Below are 25,130 nucleotides of genomic sequence, written 5' to 3'. Positions count from 1 at the left end.
GTGTGTGTGTATATATATATATATATATATATATATATACACACATGAACAAAGTATCTTATGCTCACAAAGGCTGCGATTATTTAATCAGAAATACAGTATTGTGAAATATTAGTGCAATTTAAAATAATGTTACATTTTAATATATTTTGAAATATACTTTTTTCATGTGATGGCAAAGCTGAATTTTCAGCAGCCATTACTCCATTCTTCGGTGTCACATGTTCCTTCAGAAATCATTCTAATATGCTGATATGTGATTGGGTGTTCAATAAACATTTCTTTATTTTTGTGAATACAGTACTATGATATTTTTTTTCAGCATTCTTTAATATTTCTTCAGGATTCTTTTTTGAAAGTTTAAAAGAACAGCATTTATTTGAAATATAAATATTTTGTAAAATTATGCATGTCTTTAGTTTACTGTAAACCTCATATTTCTACAACACAACACTAAAATAAATAAATAATACATTTTTTTTTTTTTTTATGTTTTGCTGGGTCCCAGAATGATAAAGAGGCACTCTGATGACAAGTACAACAACAGATAAAAGACATAATCCTCATCACAGTGGCACTTCAAGATAAACTAGCACTCATAGGAGTTCATAATGAAGCTTGTGTCAAGGCTAATCGCTGACCCGCAAAATGAGATAATCTACGTTAAATTACCCTCCATGGACTGCATGGATTAATGTTCAGCACTTGAAGGTTTTGTTTTGTTTTGGCCTGGTGTTGAGTAACATGGGACTCCTCCCTAAGCTGCCCTCTTAACCCTGAGAGGGTGAGGAGGCAGAGAGGAAGAGGATCAGTAGGGAAAGAGGATTAGCAGCTTTGGGCTGCTGCTCTGGCTCCAGCCTCGCACACGTGATGCCGAGGACCAGCCACGGCCTAGAGCGAAAGAGACACCTGAAGCCAGTTCGTCAAGCATGACCGCATCTTCGGGAAGGGCGAAGGAGACAGGAAAGAGGCTGTCAATCCTTAAGCCGTTCTGCACTGCTCAGCAACACATGTGCTGAGTGGACCATATAGGTGGCTTACCACCAGAGGTCACAGCCAAGGGCAGAGCAGTCGAAAGGTCAACGCTAGCTGTTACTTTAGACAATGCAGGTGTAGCTTTCCCATCGTGCTGTGCTAAAGAGGTAGATCTGGTATTAAACATGCTGTTACATCAAACATGTATGGTCAGAAACCAATGGGTTTGTAATGCTGCGTCTTTATGCATGGAAATACCAAATTGGTCAATTGCTTGGCCAATGCCAGTACAAAATTACAAACTGAACCTAACAATACAATGTTCCCTAGAAACTTTGAAATGCTCACAATATTAAAAATGATCTCAATATTGTTTAAATAGAAATTAGATACAGTGTGTCTATGGCACTCTGAGACTACAGAGTCTCAATTAAACTTCTGATGGTCATTAATGTTTAATAGCCTTTAATGAATGTCAGACGTTAAATGGAGATTGTCGATAAGCTGAATAAAGTTCTTGCACATTCACAACATATTTGAATCTACAAAGATGGTAGAAAGTTTGTGTTTATAAACGTTTTGGTTGGGTAACACTGACAACTTATCCCAGCATTCTTGACTAAATTTGTTTTTGATGACCCAGACAGACCCAGCGGCTTTTCTAGGTAGTGACAAATAGAGAAACATGAATACATTCAGCTGACGTGTGTCTAGCCAGATAATTCTCAGTTGTAAGTCCCTCTCACATGCTCTTATTTAATTATAATTGTGTGCATGCTTTTTTGCCCCAGTCATTCTGCAACACTGGCTATGCACTTTAAATATGATTTAACGAAAATTAACTCTGAAATCTTATCCACATGTCAAAAAGTGAGCTGTATTTTCATGTGGTGAGGAGGCCTATGCCAACTTGGATGCTAACCCCCAGGCCAATGGTTTGGAAATCATCATCACTACATATTAAGAAGCTGCCTAATAAAGCTAAAACTGAGGAGCCTAAGAACCTGATAGATGGTTTTATTTGGCAAGAGCAGTGGAAACCTATTTACGGCTTGCAACAGATGCAGTTGTGTGTGCATGCAAGGTAAATGAGGAGCTAATATTTTGATATACATCTTAAATTATGTTTTTTCTGTTTGCCTAACACGTTCCTCATATCCTTTGGTAACTTATTTAGAATCAAAAGTGCGGCAATGTGGCGTGGTGGTGGGACAGGAGGCAGCCAGAGGTTTCTGGTTTTGGAGCTGCTACTTATGGGGTGACCCCGCTGGGACATCGTACATTCCGCTGGGTTAGAGAGTCGATCCAAAAACCACAGATAATAGAGAGGGAAGTCAGCGCAGACTAAAATCAACTGAATATATGCATGTGGATGCATATTCATAACTCTGACCTTTATGGTGATAAAAGCAGCCCATTTATATGCCTTTTATCGAATTAAAAAAAATCCTTCGAGATGTTCCCAGAGGAGGGAAAAAGGTCTGCATTGCCCACACAAGCAAACTATGGCTCAAACATTATCTGCTGGGCTCAAGATTCTGCATCCTGCCTCCAGGTCTCACGGGAGAATGCTGGAATCTCCAGCTCAATGATAGAGTTTCAATAAACAATGAATCACGCTGCTCTGAGCAAGCGTGAAAGAGAGCCGTTGCACAAAAAGAAAACCGAGCGTGATTTAATGGACATGGTGCAAAAGTATGGCACATTCCATTGGGCTGATCTGAAAAATATTTAGAACAGAACTGCTAAAGTGTCTTCACACTCAGGGAAAAAGAATAGGCCTGCGACAAGAGCATTCAAACAAGTAATGAGCATGATGCATCAAATGCAGAGTCAATGACGTCCCCTGAAAACGGCCTGTTTTCAGTAAAGATTGCACAAATGTGTCATTAAATGTATCATTGAGTGGTTTTGTTGTTACTTGTTTTGGTTTATATTGCAAATGGATGACAACAAACTAGCATCAAACATTTCACTTAAGATCCTTAAGCTCAATTAACTTACAGATAATTGATGCAGATGAAACATACAGATTTTACAGAATTGCACAATCTGGGTCTCTACATAATAGATTTCTTCACATCATCAGCAGTGATAATTAATAAATGAATACATCTAATTTCAAGAAAACGTACAGACTAACAAAATTACATACCAGTACCCTTGTTTTGAAAAGGTCCTGCCTCCAATTGTTAACTAACATTTGTGGCTAACTTTGAGACCGAACAATGCATCCTTTGCCAGCTGCAGCTGACTCAAATATGACACTTAAGAACAGGGTGTTTCACTTTAAATTCAGCTAACGTCAAATTAAACACTACAGCTTCAGCATGGACAGTGTAACTCCTATTTGGAACAAGCCAAACAACTTGTTTTCAACAGTTTCACCATATAAATCATATCGTGCATGTAGAGTACTACGGCAGGAACTCAACATTAGAAGTCAACTGACCATAAGGCACTGTATCATGTTTACTTTATTAAATTTAATACAAAAAAAGTGAGCCTCTGTATAATTAAAACAGATGCAACATTGTTTGACAGGAAGAGAAGAAGAGATGGGCTTACCCTAACAAACGAAGCAGCACAATCCTCAGTCCTGGACCCAAAATATCCAGCTCAAGTCTTCTTTACGTTCTTTCTTCCTTTGCTTTCAATGCATCTCTCTACTTGGAGCTTCCTGATGCTTTCTCCTCCTCGGGTAAAATACCCTGTTTGAGGGGGAAGGGAAGAGAGGAAAAGTGTTTCGCTCAGTGATTCAGAAGCATGGTGTAAACGCCAGCCTTCTCTTTCTGACAACCAGCGTTAATTGCAGATCAGACTCGCCCACACACTCCAGACTCTCTCTATTCACTCTCTCCTGGAAGGAGCTGAGAGCAGGCTGTGAAATTGGAGTGCTATGAACAGCACAGTGGGAGATGCTCTAACCCCCACCCTGCGCAACACCAATCACCACCTCTGGAGCTCGACTTCACCACAGCTGACTTTATTTCACAAGAACGGCACAGGCATGGACAGATGCCCATGAGACGATGCAAACTGACAGTGCGGTACAAGTGCATCGTATAGCATATGCTATAAATCTGTTGCGTTATACCTGATGAAGTGTAAACTACAGTCTACTTCAAGCCTATGGGAGAAATATTATGAAGCAGGCCTGAGAAAAATTCTATAGCCAAAGTGCACTCAGATCTCAAGCTGGAAGATGCAAGAAGTCACATGTCAGTTAGATTGACGATTAAGGCTGCTGTGTCTAACCTGGAAAACTTAATAGATACCGACTGCATAAACTTTATTCAACTACATTAGCAGTGACTGGGGTCGAAAAGAGGAGTGATTTAAATTAAATTAATGTATGAAAAACAAAAAACCACATATCATAAATTGCAGCGTCATCTAAAAAAAATACCACTGATGTTGTCAGTATCTAGTGATAAAGAAACAATACATAATAAACAAAAGATGCTTTATTAACAGAGCACAGGAGGACACCAATTTCAAGTGTGATGTTGTGCTTTATCGGATTTGAAGAGGGCCATGTTGGGTGAACAGCATTCAGAATATTAAAAGAATTCCTTCGCTGACTAATTCATTGTAAACAGAAAGCTATTGAGTTTCAGTGTGATGTTTTCAGTGCTGACTTTGCACCCATGTTTAGTTTGGGCTTATTAAACTATAATGAATTCGCACAGAAAGCCAGATGGAAAAAGTGTGATGGCATTATACACTTGATTGGGATAATAATTCTTTACAATGTACCTCAGATGAAAACGAGGGCAGCAAAACAAATGTAATTAAAACATATTTTAATGTGGTTTGCAACAAAACAAATTCAGTGTGTGCTGTAAGCACAGTTAATGAAGTAATATTTCAGTCAGAGTGCATAGAGATCAAATAATCAAAAAGCACCAATTCTAACACCAAGGCAGATTAAATCCCTGTCCTTCACAAATACATACTTCATATTCCCTTATGATATTATATCAAACTTGGGTCCAACTTTATATTAATTGTCTTTAACTACTATGTTCTTACATAAAAAAAATTGTTTGGGTACAACATACTTATTGTATTCATAGTATTGTATACTTATTGTTGTACTGGGAAATGTTTGTGCTGCTATTGAAGTGCAGTATGTGTAAGGATAGGGACAGGTTTCACGGTATGGTTAGGTTTAAGGATGAGTTAAGGGGTAGAGTCAACAGTGTAATTATTTTATATTTATAGAATAATTACAGAAATTAATTACAGATGTAATTACATGCGGGTATATACAAGTACATAATATAGGTAGCATACAATTAATGTACACATAAATGTACAAATGTATCATGTGCTTAATTTAAATATTAGTACAATGTAGTTAAAATGGATCTAAAGCTTGATTTTGATTATATAACGCTACTTCTTATTTACTTAGAAAACGAGCAAGCACAAAATAAGCACTCATGCACTAGGCCCACTTATTTTTTGGCACTTCATATTCTATTATACCATCTCTCTGTGCAGCTTAAAATATTGAACTAATCAATGAATCTACGGTGTGCTGGGCCCTGACTACAGGTTGTAAGCTCCGAACAATCAGTGGGACAGACAAACATTGTTCCTGAGGTCATTTTCATGATGATGTACCGTGACCTGATTGCCTGCCTCATGTGGCTCGTAATTACAATGCTTGCCAGGCACAAGCAATGAGCAACCCTATGAAAACAGCCCCATGGAGCCTTTGACATTCGGACAACAGGTCAAGACATTGTGACTTACTTTAGTATTGGTTTTATCAATTTAATATCTTTATCAATATAAAATATTGATAAATATTTGAATTGTTAAATATTTATAATTGACATGCCTAAAACATATCATATCATATATGATATCATCTTGTAATGTTGCGTAAGGTGAGTCTAAGGCATTTTACAGATAACTAAATGGCGGGCTGCAGGGCCATTAACAGAGGCATGTGTAATCTTACAAGTACTACACTCTCTGCCTGTAGATGATTAGGCTGTTCCTTCACTGTGCATGTCAAAGTCAGCAGAGCTCTTACAGAAAGTACACACACACACAAACACACACACACACAAAAGGATTTACAATGAATGTTTTTTGTACATAAAGGTAAAGGCATTTAAAGCACTTAAATTTTTTATTTAACATTATTTGTCTCTGTCCATAAGCAAAGTAAATAATAAAGCTAATATTTTAAACAAGCATTTATTAAGTTGATACCAAATAATTTTTGCATAACAATCAGTTTTAAATTTCATAACGTGAAACAGTATTAGTCTAGATTGTTCTTTTTAACTAATAACTGGGAATGACCCCATTGTTGGTTAATGGCAAAACTAAACATAAATGAAACTTTATGGTTTATATATTTAATTGAATAACTTTACTGCAGTAATGACCTTGCAGATGAGTCACAATCATGTACCACACAATAGTTAGACCTCTTACTAGTTTGTAGCAAGACGCTATTATAAAATAATTGATGGCATCAGTTTACACTTCACGTCTCAGTTTATTCACTAACATACTGTATGAGAGACTCCAATAAATACATTGCTTCATCAATGTAACACTTCGTGCTGTAACTGGTGTCAACTATCCAAAGCTCTGCAAGAGACCAGCACCATCTAGATTTCAGAGAGAAAACTTTGTGCAAACACTTCCAAATTTCAAAATCATTCTCAATGTTAGGCATAATGGAAGATCAATAACTTTCCCTAATATTCATAAAGTGCTTTAGATGGCTTCGGAGGTAATATCCTACATTTTAACCCTGTTGACTGTGCGTGTTTTAATGTGTCTTAGAATGTAAAACATTTACTAATCCCAAATTACAGTGTCCGAAGTACAATAAATTAATAAATCCAGTTGTCTCTTATAGTTTGGGTATTTTAAACAAATGTTCCGTCCAAAAAGCAAAATCAAATGCAATAAATAATAAATATCTGTCTTGCAAACTTCAACTAGCCAGTCCACACATTCGGAGACAAAAGAAAGCAAGAAAACATTATGTCACACGTGTCCTGAAGTTGATCTTGCCCTGTTTTGAAGTTCTGAACCTCTGCAGGTGACCCTCTTCAACCACTGACACTACCCGCATATTCAGAATCGAAAGCTTAACGGTTTGCAAAGTATATAGTCACAAATTCGAACTTTACAGTAAATATCTCACTATATGCTGGCTTTCTTGAATAATATATCTCGTTTTTAATCGCCCCTCCAAAAATGTTGAACACCGCCCGGAAAATAATGATGCGAGGCTAGAGCGTAATATTTGCCAAGTGTCAAAGTGGACTGAACCCAAAACAACGCACGAGCTCTTCTTTAGAGAATTACGAGCACGAAAAAGATTGTCCTTCAGTCTGGAGCTCGCGACTCGTACCAAACACATCCAGACGTATTGCCGACTACTGAGATACGCATATTACAAACATGTTTAGCTTCTCAAACGAACTGTAACGCGTTTAATTTGCGCTCATCCAGTCTCACTCCACGACTCCCTCCTCTCTCTCTGACTCCGCTGCTGTGTAACATTGTTGCTATTTTTGCGACTCACCTTTTTTCTTCGCGGTCCCCCTCGCTGTATATAGATACTGTGTATCAGTGACTCCCGTGGATACACTGTGACATAAACGTATTTTCAGTCACATTGACACACGGCTACTATTTTCGGGAGCTGAGCTAACAAACTCAGAAGAAGCAGCAGTCTCTCTTGTCACAACATAAGCTCCTCCCCCAATATGACGAACACTGGACAGAGTCAACCTCCTACGGCAAGCCCTATTAACATATATTCTTTAAAACTGAATAGTGTCTATCGTCTCATTCCTGTAACTTTTTTTTTCTTTTGAAGATATGAAATAGTGACTAGGTTCTTTTTCAATTTTACTAGTAACTATCCTTTAGTCATAGATAGGTCTAATAATGCCTAAATAAAAACTATAGGCCTACCAGGTTACTGCAATCTATAGCTCTACTAGTACTTATTTAGATAGTAGGCCTACTGTAAGCTACCTATTTTTAAGACACAAGTATGAATTCCACTGGTTAGTCACTACAATCTCAATATGCACAACTGCATTTTTATTTATATTTTATGTAATGACCAGTCAAACAGACAACTTTATATATAAAAAATCTTATTAGTAAAGTTAGAAATCAGAATTATCACAATGCATATTAGTGTCTAATAAATAGGTACTAATGTATATTTAATTGCTACTAGGAAAACTGGAATACTAGTAGGTAGGGCTGTGCAAATAATCAAATGTGATTTTCATGCGCATCTCGTCTGTAAAGTTGAACGCGATATTGCGTAGCTTGTCAGTGAACTACGGCTCTGTGTAGTAAATGCTGAAGCATTGCCGATGCTGGAGATTTACTACTAATCACAGAACCGGCTTTACTGACAAGATGCAAATGCAAATAGCATTCGATTATTTGCACAGCCCTACTAGTAGGTCTAACTATTAGAATAACTAAGCTACAAGTACTAGTTCCTAAAGATGTAATTTTACTTATAGTTTATGTAATGACTATTCAAACAGATTACTTCATTGATTGATTAGAATCTTATAAGTAAAGTTGGAAATTTTATAATGATCAGAATGCATATTATTCTCTAATAAATAGGTACTAATGTCTACTTAATTACTATCGGGAAAACTGGAATACTAGTAGGCTTAAATACTGGAGTGACTAAGACGTACTAGTACATAAAGTAGTTACAAATAAAACTGGATAAGGTAGCCTACCACCAGTGCATGCAGTCATTATCTAAACCACATATCTCCACAGAGTTAACTGGAAAAAGATAATCGTTTTCAGGAAAGTGGCTAGTAGGGGGGGAAACCCTAGTCACTATTGGATTACTTCGTAGTAATTAGCCAAATACAATTAAAACAGATTCCATATTTGGTCTAAAGGAATAATTGTTACTTGGGCTTGCCATAAAAAATGCCGCCTCCTCATCCTCCACCTCCTACTCTACTCGTGTCTCATCTCCAGTTTAAAAACAAATATGAAAAACTCAACAATAGAGAGTTAAACATGATGAAAACAACACGAAAGAAGTCCGATACTGTGTTTTTGTCAAAGGTAAAAGGCGGCAAAGCAAGTGAGCGCGCGACATGAGGCGAGAAAGAAAGGAAACGGCTCCCTAACCGCCACACCATGACATCACCGTGTTTAACAGTTTGAGAAAGCGAGGAAACAACCCGAATGGCCAAGTATATGTGCATGTCATCGAATCGAGGAAGTGACAGTTAAAGCACTGTCCCTCAAAAAGTTAACAAAGACGTCACTGTTGAGTAAAATCCTCCACAGCAACGATTAGTGGCTCCTTGCTAAAAGCCCGTTATGTCCAGAGCAATTTTAATATTTATCATTGTCCATAGACTGGCACTACCTTAAATACGATTGACGTAAGTTCTATAAAACAAGAGTAACAATAGGGTCAGTGCTTTTGAAGTGACATGATTCTCATCCAATCGAATCCCTCAGCGGCTTGACAGTGACCAATCAGAGAAAAGAGGTTGGTTGCGTTTTACGTTGCATGTGGCAGTATCACGTGTAGTTGTAGGATCTGTGGAAGAGGTGTGGAACTGAACATGAGCTGTTTTTGCTGGGACTTAAAGGGAATTTGCACTACCACCGTTTTACCACATGTGAAATGGGACATACAGGACTTCAAAGGAATGACAACATGTTTAAGCAATGCAAAACAGTTATACAAGGGTTTTCATATATTTTTATATATCAGTTTTCAGAGGCCTTCATAAATGATTTACATTTACAAAATTCAGTTAGTTTTAATTGAAACACTACATTAGGCCTATTTTATTACTAAAATACAGCAAGAGTGTCATTACTTTCATAACTTCAGTTCAGTTTAACTTATGCAACAATACAGGCAAATGCAGGTGATTACTAAAACACATTGACCTCAATATCCAGTGTTTTAAGCACTTTGAGCTTCAAATTGCACCTGGACATAAATCTTGGATGTAATTATAAGCCATCATCATGGATTCACACAACACATTATATTTAGTCTTAAGAACATCTTTTAACTTTTTTGCACTTCGAGTAAACAGTTTGCAGAATATAATTTATTGACATTTTAGCAGAATTTTAGAATGTTAAGTTAAAATAACATATTTTCCTTGCTGATCCTTCCTAACAATGCCTGAAAATGTAAAAGTACTTCATTATCGTTTTTTTAAGACAAGGTGCCACATGAAATAACAATACAATAATATAGAAAATATAGCCATAGAATCCACAGCAAACTCATTCTGCAGTAAGTAATCCCTGGAAAAAGGCTATGGATATTGAAGAAATCCCTGATTATGTGCCCTCTGTGACTTCTCATTTTTTCACATTCTATTTGAAGCCTTGTAAAGCTGGAGCTGTACATAAAAATAGTCCCATCAGGGCTAGGCACATACTCTGGATCCCCTGTGCAAACACCCATTGGCACCAGAACCCTAACAAACCACACTGAACACCCAGCCACCTGTGGTCTAGAGATTAGCTAGAAAGAAACAAATTTTTTTCTTCTTACAGACAATTTAGTGTTTAATCAGCTGTACCTGAAAATACTGTAGATAATGACCAGTAAGCAGAGTAAAAAATATTATGAAATGCAAAAGTTAATTTATAGCAATTTAAAAAAACTGAGCTCAAATTTACTTAATATAATAAAATGTGGTGCAGATATAGACAGCAAACAACTAACACTGACATATTATTATATATTTATTATATATTTACTGAATAAAAAGAAGCGAAAGACTTTTAAAAGATCTTCCTAAAAAATCGGTTTCCTCTATTCACAGTTTCAGGTTTATTCAAGTAAAATGAAAGTGGTGCAATCCTGGAAAAAAAGTTACAAATTCAAGCATAATTATGATGAAGAAAACAGATATAGAATATAGAAAGTAAAAAATGGACAAAGATATATATATATATATACACACACACACACACACACACACACACACACAATATATATATACTTTTCTAAATAGCTTTTTCTATATTACCATGCATTCATTTGAATGATTTTTCTGCTTGCATTATTCCATTACTTACCAATCACAAGCAGCCAGGTCATGTGTTAATATTTTGTATACAATGCATCTGCACCATTGCCCCTCCCATCTGTAAATGGCTGTGTATCTCACCTGTTTCATGTGATGATCAATTACCTTCACAGAACCTGCTGCTAAGGCCTTCCTCAGGTATCTTTCTCAGGTGTGCCACTCTTACTTTAATTTCCCTTGCATTACTTTAAGTTTCTCTCTCGTTCTCTGTCTCTCGTTCTCTGTCTCTCTTTCTATCTGCCTTCCTCTCTCACGTTCTCTCTCTCTTTTGCTTTCTGTCTCCCTTGCTTTCCTCAAAGCCAGACCAGCTGGCTTTGGACGGCTTTCTTCTTGCCCCTGTGAGGTCTGACTTCACACTCTCGTCCCTGGGTCTTTCTGCCGGAAGGGAGCTGGGCGACAGAAGTTTGAAGGGTAGGATCCCAGATGGACGCTGACATGCTGGGCATGTGTGTATGTGACAGGGCTTGGCTCAGGGGAGTGGTGGACCAGCCGCAGCTGTCACTCACCAATACCAAGGGTGTTAGATGTATTTTGTGTTGTTATTATTATTAATAAAAGTGAAAAAAAAATTTGCTGATCGGAGAACAACAATGCCTGACTGTTCACAAGAGATGGAAGAAAGAAGAAAGGAAAGACACAGAATTCCCTGTTGTTTCACTTTCTCATAATAAAGCCTTGCCAGCGCTGCCACCAATACTTCAAAAGTGTCATTTTACTTGCCAATAAAAGTAATCTAAACATGAACCATCAACATTTGAGCAAAATTTCAATAGTATACTGCCATAAAGTTTTGGGTTCAACAGAATAGTGAAAACTAAGTCAGCTGAAGCGCTTATATTTCGCTGCAAGCTGAAGTTAAAGTTTTGTATTGATGGGTCATTAAGACCTAGAGAATTGCAGTGGGGTTTATAAAACATACTCAAATAGAAGACAGCTGACATTTTCAGCATTGTACCAGACCACAAATAGCTCCAGACTGCTTAGATACTACGCCACCAATTAAATAAAGGATCTTATAATATCACTCATATAACAGACTATTAGAGTACCATAGTCAAGTTAGAATTTCTGTCCGAACTTCCTTTTTGAAGAACAAAAGGCTCTTTGGACTCATAAACACACTGAAGGTCATTGTTTTGACAGCAGATTCTTGATTAACACATCATTACAATTATAACTAGGCAGAACTAAACTAGCCAAAGTCCTTCAAATATCCCGCTCATTGTCCACAGTTCCCAGCTCGTGCACAGAAATGGTTCCTTAATGTTAAGTATAATCTGACCTTCCAAAAATATTGAAAACAATAAGTTATTCATATATTATGTGAAAGAGCATCTCGATACAATATTTTACCACTTGTTAATGCACTAGGTATCATAAACTATAAACACTTTTACAGAATTTATCAATCTAGATTAATGTTAAATTCTACAAACTAATAAATTGTATCATTTCATGTTGTACAAATTAACATTAGTTATTATAAATGAACATGAGTGAGTAATTAAAAATAGTATAAATGTACATAACCTAGACAAATAAATGCTGAAAACGTCTTGTTCGTTGTTAGCATTTACTAATGAACTGAACCTTATAGTGAAGTGTTGATAATAACGCCATTTTTCACAATTTTTTTTATTTTTTATTTTTTTATTTCACCATCCACACACTTGTTGAAATGATATTTACCACAGCAGACAGAGCCTAAAGTTAGGATGACAAAATATAGGAACTGGAATAGAGCAAAGGTACATCAGTATGTCTCTGTGCAGATTGAGTCTGTGCATTAGATAACTTTGCAGAGGCTCTAAAAATACCCTGTGTCTCACAGTCTGGCTCTGTTCTCTCATTACCGCACATAATTAACACTGAGCATGCCCTGCCAGCGCAGTAGCGCAGCACCGCACACAACTGTCACATACTCATGCATCTATGTAGCATATCTAATCAAAACCTCAGAAGTTTTCACCAACTACTTTTTCTCCTTTTGTTCACTCTAAAGAAACTAATATCTGAGCTTGTAATTATACACCTGACACTCACAACTTTTATTTTCTATTTTTTACCTCACAACTTAGAAATGTAGTACTGTAGGTTAGCGTATACTTCAAATCGTCTGGGTTTCAAAGACTTATAGACAGCTGCTTCCAGAGACAATAACATCCCTTTAATTTGCCCACCATTTGTTGAAGTTACTGTACAGCACCATTTATAAGAGAGAGAGCCATTTTGTACGAGACGTAGCGAGTTCATTAAAAATTGAGCAAGGTCAGAAATTAAACCATTCCTTCCATTTTTCATTCAGTCCTTAATATCAAGAATCATTTAATTAATCTCACAAAATGGCCTCAAATTAATTCACTTTGACACATAGCTGTCGGGTAACGTGACTAGAGACCTACTTGATAAACAAGATTGAAACTAAGGTGCATCAACAGAAATGATCTCTTGTTATACTATGGTAAGCTTCCAGAGATTTTTATCTCATGTTTTTTTTTTTTTTTTTTAGATGATAATAGTTTAATAGTTTATAACATAGTTAAAAAAAAGTCTAACAGCATTAAACTTTTCATTTAGAGTTGCAATAAAACTGAAAGTTATGGACCTAATAATTGTATTACCGCACAAATGCTTTCATGTTTTCCAAACCACTTGTTTGTTATTTTCAGATCCTATCAAATCTCCAATATACAATGCATAATAAATCATTCATGTTTGCCTTGACACAACCTTCATGATAATGTTTTGGTCAGATGGCCTCTGCTTGTATTCAAGTGCCCTCTATATAATGCAATCTGTTATCAAGCAAAATATTGAACACCTTTCTCTAAAAAGAAAAACAAAACGTGTAATAGGAACAATCAATATCCTTGTGCACTTTACAGTACCTTAAGTTAGGACAGTAAGGTAGACACCATAAAAAGCATTTGATCAATAAGGCCAAACACAGAACTAAAACACAGAAGCTTTTATCACTTCACAAAGGCCTTGTACTGAAATCATTAATACACAACACGACCAAAGAGTTTCCAGAGAAGATGTTCAATGAACACCTGACACAAGTACTGTATATCCTTACTGCTCAACCTCACTGCAAAACTGTCATGGCATACTAAGAACAGATACTGCCATAGGAACAGTTTATTTACAAGGTAAAATCACAATTATATGAGACCAACACCCTGCCAAGATAACCAATATAAGTAATTGACATGACATTATTATTATTTAAAACTAGCATATTCTATTTAAATACATATATTTTAAAATGTTATTAATTCCTGAGTTGGTAAAGTTGGATTATTAGCAGCAGTTACTATTCAGTCACATGATCTGAAAACATTCTAATAGGTGACCTGCTCAAGAAATGTTTCTTATTATTATCACAGTGGAAACCATGTAAGGCACAAACACACAGAGTTACAGATGTTTAGACAATGTATTAAAACACTCCTTAAACTCTGAGCACAGACCAAACCAAAGTTCCTGTTTGTTTTACTCCTGATCCATCCCAACATGCTCATGGTGATTCACATCTAAAAGTCGTATAAAATGCAGCAGGGCAGATCCCCAGGGGAAACTCCCAAGTGATTTTCACTTGCTCTTATAACCTGACTGTAATCACTGTGACTTTGTCTCCAGAAGGAAAGATCTGTGGAATCATTTGTCTACACTCCAAATGTTAAACCCAGAAGTAATACATCAAACCACAGTGAAAAGCATAGAGCTCCTTTAACACTTTTCCAAAGACAATACATCAGCAAATATAACATTGCGGAGTTACAGAAAAAACACTCTGCGATTTGAGATGATGTAAAAGTGATCATTCTTGTGGATGATCATTTTTACATATCACAACACTGTCTTAAAAAAATCTAGACCAGTGCTTTCCTTTCCATTTTTTCTACTCCTTGGAGCTGAATGTGCATAATTGTGATAAGCTCATAAAGCAAGTTTACATTTGTTTTTTTCCTTGTTTTGGGATTAGAGAGGTAAGCTTTTGTTTCATTAACCTCCTCCATTTAAAACAGCCAGTTACAATCAGGCAATTTGACTCATACCACAGACTATTCATCTCATTGCCAACCTAATCCATGAAAAGGACTTATGTATTCATGTCTTACAAATGTGCTTGAGTAAAATCCTTTGGCAAGAGTGAGGCGGCAGAAGAAAGAGCTCTCTGTACTGTAATAAACCCTTGAAATTAACCAGCCTTGTAAATGCTTTGTCTCTCATACTCAGCGAACAGGAGCTAGCATCCCTACACTAAGCATAAAGTTTAGCAATTGTCCTCCCTCCCCATTCCCATCCGTATGATTTTTTCTTCTCCGACAGACAGAAGGTGCTAGGGACATGTTGTTGTGCATCTCACACAGGTAATAAATTTGTGTGTCAGGCCTGCGTGTCACAGATTAAGCGTGTTTTGTTTGGGAATGATTTATAAGTGTGATGTCGGTGATGCACTTGGCAGTGAGGAGCTGAGCTTCTGATGATGGTGCTGCAGTAGCAGGTGGGGTGGGGTGGAGAAAGGAGAGGGGAGTGAAATGTCGGATTTGTATTACAGGAAGACTGATCTGTAGGTTCTCGGAGGATGCCTGCTATAGCGCATACCTGTGCCATTAATCACGCCGAAGCCTCCGGGCCCCGTGTGCATGTGAGCCGGCCCGGCCCGGCCCGGCCCGGCCCGTGGTGCACCTCCTCCCCCTTTTCTCCACAGGCTCGTTCTATGTGTTGCCTGGAAACTGCAACAAAGTCTTCGGTCTGGTCTCGCCCTCCTTTGGTGTTTGGGAGCCCTTTACTGCTCCCTCAGCATGGGAAGGCTCACTACGGTTAGTATATACTCTTCGCACACCAGGTTTGTGAGAATAACAGACGTGAGGTAAGGACTCTCTCCCTCTGGGTTTCCCAGGCCTGACTCATGGACGACCAGCGGCGTTCTGAAGATCTGCCAGTATTTGTCAGTCTGCGCAAATGAATGGGAGAGTAAATTAGGCCTGAAACGTTAATCAGCCGTGATTCAATCCAATCATTGCAGCCTCTTAAATTCATATTTCAAGCTGGTCGAAGACAGAGACACATCTTCCTCCAACCTCACCATGAAAGCGCTGAGATTTCTCATCTTATCAGAACTTGATATGGCATTTTGTAAACTCAATAAGCTTGAATAGTTGTTTGGTATCCAGTGCCACTTTTATTTCAGACGCAGTTGGTTTTCTAGACTAAAGTGTCTTGAGATGCCCTCTTGTGTTTTCTGAGATTGCAAAATTGGATGGGTGTCCTTGAGGCTGACATTGTTCATGGACCCACAAAGGAGGCCGACGTCATATGACTAAGATATGAGCATGCTTTTTATATAATGAATGGTATGTGTTTTAAAACACCCAACACTCACCACTCTGGCTTGCATATAACTAAATAATTCATGTGTAAAATCTAATCTAATGCTAATTAAGCACTCAAGCACCCGAGCCTTAATGTTAAGTCATTCTGAGGTCAAGTAAACAATTTTTTTTCTATCATAAGTTTTACTGTATATGTTGTGCTGACGATCGTTTATTTTGATTTCTTTTACGCAGAATTTGGTTTCTGTTAAAGTTTGGGAATAAATAAATCAAGAAATTAGAGATTTATTAAGTTCATGGACCCACAAAGGAGGCCGACGTCATATGACTAAGATATGAGCATGCTTTTTATATAATGAATGGTATGTGTTTTAAAACACCCAACACTCACCACTCTGGCTTGCATATAACTAAATAATTCATGTGTAAAATCTAATCTAATGCTAATTAAGCACTCAAGCACCCGAGCCTTAATGTTAAGTCATTCTGAGGTCAAGTAAACAATTTTTTTTCTATCATAAGTTTTACTGTATATGTTGTGCTGACGATCGTTTATTTTGATTTCTTTTACGCAGAATTTGGTTTCTGTTAAAGTTTGGGAGACATAAATCAAGAAATTAGAGATTTATTAATAAGAACCATGTTTTATGCCAAATTTTTAAGCCTTTTAAGGGCATTAGGGCAATTTTCTTTGGTAACCCACTGTAGCCAGCATTTCTCTGTAGATCTCAACAAAGGAAGATTGCTGAACCATTACATGGAAACTGAGGAATACTGTGAAGAGAAGATGACTGTCAAAAGATTATGGAAGTAATATGATTTTGACATGATTTGAAAATGCTGTTGGTTGTGGTACTGTATTGCTATGCATGTAGCACAGCTTAAAGATGAAAATAAATGTACTCCTGGTGAATACTGGCATTATATTATAAGATTTAACAGTAGATTTATTGTTTGTTTCACCTTAAAGACATGATTCATTTACTAATATAGTACAGGCATTTATGACAGCAACAAAAAAAATTCAACTCATATTTGCTCATAAATATTGTAAATCGTATTCCCCTAATAAGTTAAAAAGAAAAAGACCCAATGATACACCCAACATCATACCAAAAAAACAGCTGTTTGAATGTAAACTGCTGTGTCATTTCACATTTCATGCCGCTCTTGCATTTCAAAAGATCCCTGTAATATATTCAGATGAAATGTGTCAGTTTGTGGATAAACTGAACATAATGGTTAAAATGTTTATAAATGGCCTTTCTGGACTCTAAAAAGATATGGTAGATTACATTAATGAGCACAAAGTAAACAGATCTCAAATTCTGACAGAATGCTTGTTATATTCCTCCTGACTTTATATATACACTCCTGACTTTACATACATTACATACGATCAACATACTATTCTTTCTTTAAAATTGAAAAGGACATTATTTGAAAGCAATTCTGATGTGAAAAAAGTACCATACTGATACAGCATAAAATACTATACTCACAATAGCAACTGAAATATGCCCAGGACCTTGAGACCTCTAAAGTTACCAAGGTCTAGATGAATTGTACCTCCTTGCTCTTGTTCTTCTTTGTCCTCCGGTGAGGACAGGAACTTCACGGACACGCTGATAGCAGACCCTTGAGCAGGAAATAAATGAATATGGATAGGTAAAAATGAATATGAGCAGGAAGGAAGTCTGTGACAATGGAAGGAAACTAATTTTCTACCTTGGTGAAAGCTTGAAAAGCCTCCTAAAATGTGCCTCTTTTGTGACAAATGTTTTTAGCAAGACGCCATGTAAATAAATCTAATTTAATAAATTAAATAAATTTAAGCCATCTAATGCAAAGAAAATGATCATAACATCAAGACTGGAAGAATAACCATCTGTCCAAACAAGACCTGAGAACACAAAGCCACTCTTTCACTGAGGAGGGTCAGATAATTTCACATTTCATGCCGCTCTTGCATTTCAAAAGATCCCTGTAATATATTCAGATGAAATGTGTCAGTTTGTGGATAAACTGAACATAATGGTTAAAATGTTTATAAATGGCCTTTCTGGACTCTAAAAAGATATGGTAGATTACATTAATGAGCACAAAGTAAACAGATCTCAAATTCTGACAGAATGCTTGTTATATTCCTCCTGACTTTATATATACACTCCTGACTTTACATACATTACATACGATCAACATACTATTCTTTCTTTAAAATTGAAAAGGACATTATTTGAAAGCAATTCTAATGTGAAAAAAGTACCATACTGATACAGCATAAAATACTATACTCACAATAGCAACTGAAATATGCCCAGGACCTTGAGACCTCTAAAGTTACCAAGGTCTAGATGAATTGTACCTCCTTGCTCTTGTTCTTCTTTGTCCTCCGGTGAGGACAGGAACTTCACGGACACGCTGATAGCAGACCCTTGAGCAGGAAATAAATGAATATGGATAGGTAAAAATGAATATGAGCAGGAAGGAAGTCTGTGACAATGGAAGGAAACTAATTTTCTACCTTGGTGAAAGCTTGAAAAGCCTCCTAAAATGTGCCTCTTTTGCACAGCAGACGCTGCTGGAGCAGCTCAAAGTCCTCAAAACATTTCTGACAAATGTTTTTAGCAAGACGCCATGTAAATAAATCATTTAAGCCATCTAATGCAAAGAAAATGATCATAACATCAAGACTGGAAGAATAACCATCTGTCCAAACAAGACCTGAGAACACAAAGCCACTCTTTCACTGAGGAGGGTCAGATATATGTAGTACATAATCGCATCCACTGTTGAACATTTACTTCATTTAATATACCATTGCGGTTTGTTTGTTGAAACATCCCGAGCAAACAGATTTAATGTGTGCATGGGTAAATATTTGCAGCGCTATATCAAACTCGGAAGCTAAATTAGGACTATCACAGAGGGCAAGTGGGGTTTTGAGTTAGCCGCTAGGGTTGTTTGGCTGACCGCGTTTCTGCATTAAAACAGCCTATTAGTGAGACTCGCATAGACAATTACAGCCTTATGAGTTGTTTTCTTAATTTCTGTGACATCTCTGTAACTTTCAAATGCTGTTCAAGCTGCATGCGAGCCTTTGTAAACTGTCCGCCCCATCCTGCACGCCACCAGCTGATTTTGAAATTGTGCAAATGTGCTGTGGTAGATGAAAACGGGCTTAAATTTCTGATAAAAAGTAGAAATGTTGAGTCTAAGGCTCAACAAGCTTATGACACAAGTGTTGAGAATGGATTGTGCTCCCTCTGTCTCCCTCTCTTGCTCTCTGTAACGAGGAAAGAGCAGAACTCTATACAGAGATAAAGCAAACAGGATTGCCACAGAGAGACAGGGACCGGGGTCTCCACAGCAATAACTACAATAACCTACGGTATCAAACAATGTCATGGCTTGATGTGATTCACTTCTGCAATATAAAAGGCCTTTATGGAGATAAATATTCATAGTTATTTTTAACAAAGTAGAAATTTCTAATCTCCCCATGGAAAATATTTTCTATTTTTACTTATTTTTCTTTCAGACCTCACAGGTAACAAGACTAATATAGCCTGTTTTTGCTAAATAATGTGTGATTGTAAATCACAAGGAAGATAAATAAGGCAACCCTTATGCAAAGAAAATATATTTCCTACTAAAATATATATATTGTGGTAATATATTACAATATACTGTATAATACATAAGATAGCGCCACTTTTCATATACTGAAAAATATGTGACAATATATTTCCTTCTATATGCTAATGTATGTAGTTTTAAATTCATTAATACACGTTATAATATATAGATGTACATGGGATAAAATGGGAACATGTAAAGTATGTGCAATAAGTATAGTGGGAAACTTTTATCTGTATTTATATATAGTACTTAAAGCACTCAGTCTTTGAGTTATAAAAGTCTAATCTCATTTTCCACCCACCATGTTGCCATGACAAGACATCCAATTGTCCAAATTAATAATAATAATAATAACAATAATAATAAATATTAAATAATAATATTTTCATAAATGAAAGGTGTGGCAATGCAAACAATAAAGTGAGATTAAGTTTCAATATTATGTGCGTGTTTCAGTATTTAAGATATTACATGTAAAATGTAGTAGTTTTTACTTTATTGCTATATATTTTTTTATATTTGTCAATATAGCCATACATGGTCAATGCATATACTGCAGTATATTGAAAAATGTAAGCACTAGTTATAGTATGTATATATATATATATATATATATATATATGTGTGTGTAAATGTATTATTTAATATATTGCATTCTATTGTCCAGTATATTCCCATATATTTTTGTTTCGTAAGGGAAAGGAGAGCATTGTCAACAAAACTCTGTCATACGCACATGTGAACCACTTCAAACTGCAACAGACTTCAGGTTATTCCTGTACGCTGGGAATTCCCACGACAGCTCCCGCTCTTGACCTCAAATCTATTGTGTGTGTAAGCGTGTGTGACGTTTTGAGCAGGTCTGACGGGCTGGCCTGCCATTTTTTTTGTAAGATCAGACTCATTGAGGTCACAATTGTTGTTGTGTATCCCTTACATCTGTGATTACAAAAGCAGGGAAATATTTGAGTCTGTGTACTCAATATTAAGTACATAAAATGCTTTGTCAGGCAGAAGTGTCATAGTGCATGTGGGGTTTTTGAATAAATTCTGAATGGCAAAAATAAATAAATACATACATGCATATATATACATTATGCTACACTATTATGGTAGTTAAAAAGAGTAAAATGCAGTGACAGATATTTGTCATTCAAATCGAGTCTTTCCCTTTGCAGATCATTGGCTTTAAGCCAGTTCACACTGTACAATTTATAATAGTCCTTACGATTGTACTTGTCAGACTGTACGAACATGATCTCAGCTAAGCCATGTCACACTGTGAGATCTCATTAACATCAGTCAAGACTCGTTAAAAGCGGGAACACAGAAGACTCGTCCTGATTTTTCCATCATCAATCTGTGAAATGTTTTATGATGGTGAGCTGCATTTACCTGTGGAATTGAAATGGTGGCTGGCAAACAAAAACAATCTCTAGTGTTAGTTTTGATCTTGGCTTGTCTGTACAGTCCTCAACATTTTGCCTGTGGTGGTTTGTTGTTGTTGTTGCACTAATTGCGTCATCAGGTTCTATGCTTCTATTGGTTTTTGATTTGATGGACATTGCCGGAAAAACCACACTGCAGGACAGTCCCTCAAAACTTATGACACTAGCAGAATTTCATTAGAGAAAAAAATTGATCGCAATGGTCATTAATCGGCTGTCGGCGAACATGTCGTTAGCGACCAAAGACTAGGATTCTCAAAATTGTACAGTGAGCACCCAGCTTTAAAAAGAAAATCATCACCCACTTTACATAATTTGAAACCAGTGTTATTTTAATATCACTGAGATAATATTATTGCTTTTATTCATATTTTGAGTATGTTTTAATTTTTATATTTTCCATTTTTAGTAATTTTGTTGTGTTTTGGCGTTTTTCCTAGTTTAGTTCTTGTTATTATTTATTAGTTTTAGTTATTTTAGTGGGTTGCATCAAGTTAAATTAAATTAAAATAAGAAATGTTGTCAAAATAAAAAACAAGTTATTTCTATAGTCTATTTACAATTTCATAAATAAATATATTTACAAATATAAAGAAATGAATTCATAAAAGTATATAATTTATCAGGTTTTATGCAAGTCAGTTCTACTGAAAACAAATTAATTACACCAACAAAACTATGTTTCTTCGAGGCAACAGTTGCACAATTTTGCTTTTTATACAGTGTTTCGGTATGTGTAGTTGGACAAAATGCCATATTAACACAATTAAAAATTTCTAGGTCAGCTGTGCTATAGGTTACCTTTTACAATCCAAGGTGATATGAGGGTGAACTGGAAAGGGCGTCACGCTATCCAGTATCTGGGCAGAGGAGTTCAACAATTGCTGCCAGCTGTCCTTCAGCAGAAGCGCTGCCAATATCTATATGTGGGTAAATGACTGGAGTACAGCAGCACAGGGTTTTTTGGCTGTACAGAGCATGGAGGAAAATTACAAGCCCACACAAGACCACCAACACCAATTTCAGCTGCAATTGTGTAACGTCTCAATTTGCAGATGTCGAATTCAGAAGAAGCAAGAAATATATAGTTCAACCAGCGCACTTCAAAGAAAAAAAAGCCAAAGTGGGGACGGCTGAACTCAAATTTTAAAGAGCAATATTTCCTTTTATCTCCCTCAAACACAGATGATTAAAGATTCAATGCAGCAAGTAGACTAATGACTCCATAGGGTGTGTGAGGCAAGGGAGAAAAGTCGTTTGCTGACCTGTCTATGGGGCCAGTTTGTTCGACCAATAATATGTAGAGAAACCTTTTTGAAAACAGTCATTAGTTTTGCTATTCTGTCTTGGAGATGCTAACGGCCCAAAACTTAAAACACTTCACACACAAATACAAGAAGTTCTCAATGGTGGTAGGCATTAATAACAAAGACTTTGTAGCCTTAGCGCAAAAATAAAATCATCCCATATTACTGTACAATCCTTAAGAAGGATGGAGTTTTTTTTTTTTTTTTTTTTAATTTGCCGGCCCTGCAGTTTCTGCGGCACATTCAGTAGATAAATGGTCCTTGTCCTCTCCCATGTGAGAGCCAATGGGTGACAGAGTGACAAATGGAGCCAGCTCCCCTGCCCAGTGAGCAGAGATTATTGTGACTCACTGTAGGGGACGGGATTAATGACCTGGACCCAGTGGCAAAGGCTAATCATGGGAGATTAGGGGACGGAAATCCTGCAGGTATTCAAGGAAGAGAAGGGGGCTCCATCTTCAGGTCTACAAGGACCTGTGGTAATCGGGGGGAGCTGGTTTAAAAGGTTTGGTACAAAAGTTCAACATGGTTTCCTTACTTATCCCATGTGAGAGCCAATGGGTGACAGAGTGACAAATGGAGCCAGCTCCCCTGCCCAGTGAGCAGAGATTATTGTGACTCACTGTAGGGGACGGGATTAATGACCTGGACCCAGTGGCAAAGGCTAATCATGGGAGATTGGGGGACGGAAATCCTGCAGGTATTCAAGGAAGAGAAGGGGGCTCCATCTTCAGGTCTACAAGGACCTGTGGTAATCGGGGGGAGCTGGTTTAAAAGGTTTGGTACAAAAGTTCAACATGGTTTCCTTACTTATTATCCCTTTTTTTTTTTTGCTGGTAACTAGTTTAGTAAAAATCTTCTCATAGCAGTAATTTTGCTTTATGCAGTTGATCACATGATCTGATTTCCATGGTGGTGCATAAAGGGGACATTGATGATGTTTTTTTACCGTACAAGCTTAATGCAATCCATTGTGTGCACAAAAAAGGGAGGGGGTTTGCAATGGGTGATATTGCCCCAAGCCACCAGAGAGTTCCACCATAAAGAGGAATTTGCACATGGACCATCTCTCATCCCTTGCCAACACCTTGGGAATAGCCCTTATGAATGACCCAATTACGTACCATTTGTTTTCATGAAAACTTTTCAGGGCAACCATACTCTGAGCATGATAAAGGACTGTGCTGAAACTGCTTTGCGACTCTACAAATTGAATGTGGTAGAACTTACAGCTGACTTTGTCATCTAGACCCACCTTGACCGTATTTGTGATGATAACTGTATTTCGTGACCAACAAAAAAGTGGATACAAAACCCCCAGAGGCTCCAATTCTAGATTCATACTAAGCTCAATTTAGCAAACAAACATGCAAATACTACTTATAGTTGGTTGTAATGGCACTCACTAATCATTTTAGTTTCAAAGCTTTATGATTTATTAACAGCTTCATGCATTTATGCTTTAATGCTTGATTAAATTGTCACACCCAAACATACACAAAATATTTTCTTCTATATCTATATCTTATTTGCTGTTTCCATAATGCGTACTTCAGTGGCATCTCTGGTTAACACTTTTCAACGTGTCACTGACGTTACAAACTTTGAAAGAACTAGCCTTTTATTAAACTTCTCTAAAAACACACATGATATGGTCTTAGAAAATGTTTCATAAAATGCATCGTTCAAGAGATAGCATCCTCAGATTTGAGCATGTGCAAGCTTCAGCTTCAGCTTCATTGTGTTTCTAAAATCATTCACCTCAGCCACATATAAAAAATATATTCTTGAAATTAAAATTTTTTTTTTTATGTTTGAGCTTCTATATCTCCATATTCATAACAGTATTTCTGAATCTCGAACAGTTAACTTTCAAGTGTCAGCTTTGGTTATACTGTATATCTAGTTAGAAAGACTCATGAGCAGCAACGTTTTTATTTTGGGTATGCCATTTATGCCCCCTTGCCAAAATGGGGGGTGCTTCAGAAGGGGTTAAAAGGTATGTAGATGAAGTCTCGCAACCTTTGAAATGGAACTGAAATTTGAATTTCAGTCAAATTTATCATTCAAGATATTTTTGTTGTAAAATATTTCTGTCAGGACCACTATCGTCAAAGATGATTGACAATTAGCATACAATTTGGATTGGCGGTATGGTTCCGTTCTGGGCAAGAACTCCCTGCGCATCCATGCAGCCTAGCATGGATGAGAGCAGGGAGAGCAGGGAGAGGGGGGGGGTTATCGCTGAACGCTGAACATCTAAACAGAACAGAACCAACATAAATGTATTGCAGATAT

The 25,130-nt window shown here is 36.9% G+C and overlaps 1 protein-coding gene across 15 annotated transcripts in view; it reads right to left on the bottom strand.

The window, feature by feature from the left end:
• Positions 1 to 11,497, bottom strand: part of LOC107715212 (myocyte-specific enhancer factor 2A-like) — a 99,181-nt gene extending 87,684 nt beyond the window's left edge. For 12 of the 15 annotated variants that reach the window (XM_016521276.1, XM_016521281.1, XM_016521283.1 and 9 more), the window contains exons 1-2: positions 7,544 to 7,726; positions 3,544 to 3,686 (exon numbers count right to left, since the gene is read on the bottom strand). The gene's annotated coding sequence lies outside the window, so the exon portion shown is untranslated. Of the gene's footprint in view, positions 1 to 3,543; positions 3,687 to 7,543; positions 7,727 to 11,174 lie in introns of those variants that run through there. The other 3 variants (XM_016521277.1, XM_016521279.1, XM_016521280.1) reach the window with 3 other exon arrangements.
• Between the last annotated feature and the right edge of the window lie 13,633 nt (positions 11,498 to 25,130).

This window comes from Sinocyclocheilus rhinocerous, unplaced genomic scaffold (assembly GCF_001515625.1).
Source record: "Sinocyclocheilus rhinocerous isolate Xijiao unplaced genomic scaffold, SAMN03320098_v1.1 scaffold659, whole genome shotgun sequence".
Classification (NCBI taxonomy): Eukaryota; Metazoa; Chordata; class Actinopteri; order Cypriniformes; family Cyprinidae; genus Sinocyclocheilus; species Sinocyclocheilus rhinocerous.
Note: the sequence above shows the minus strand (reverse complement) of the source record. Positions and strands in the feature narration are given on the sequence as shown.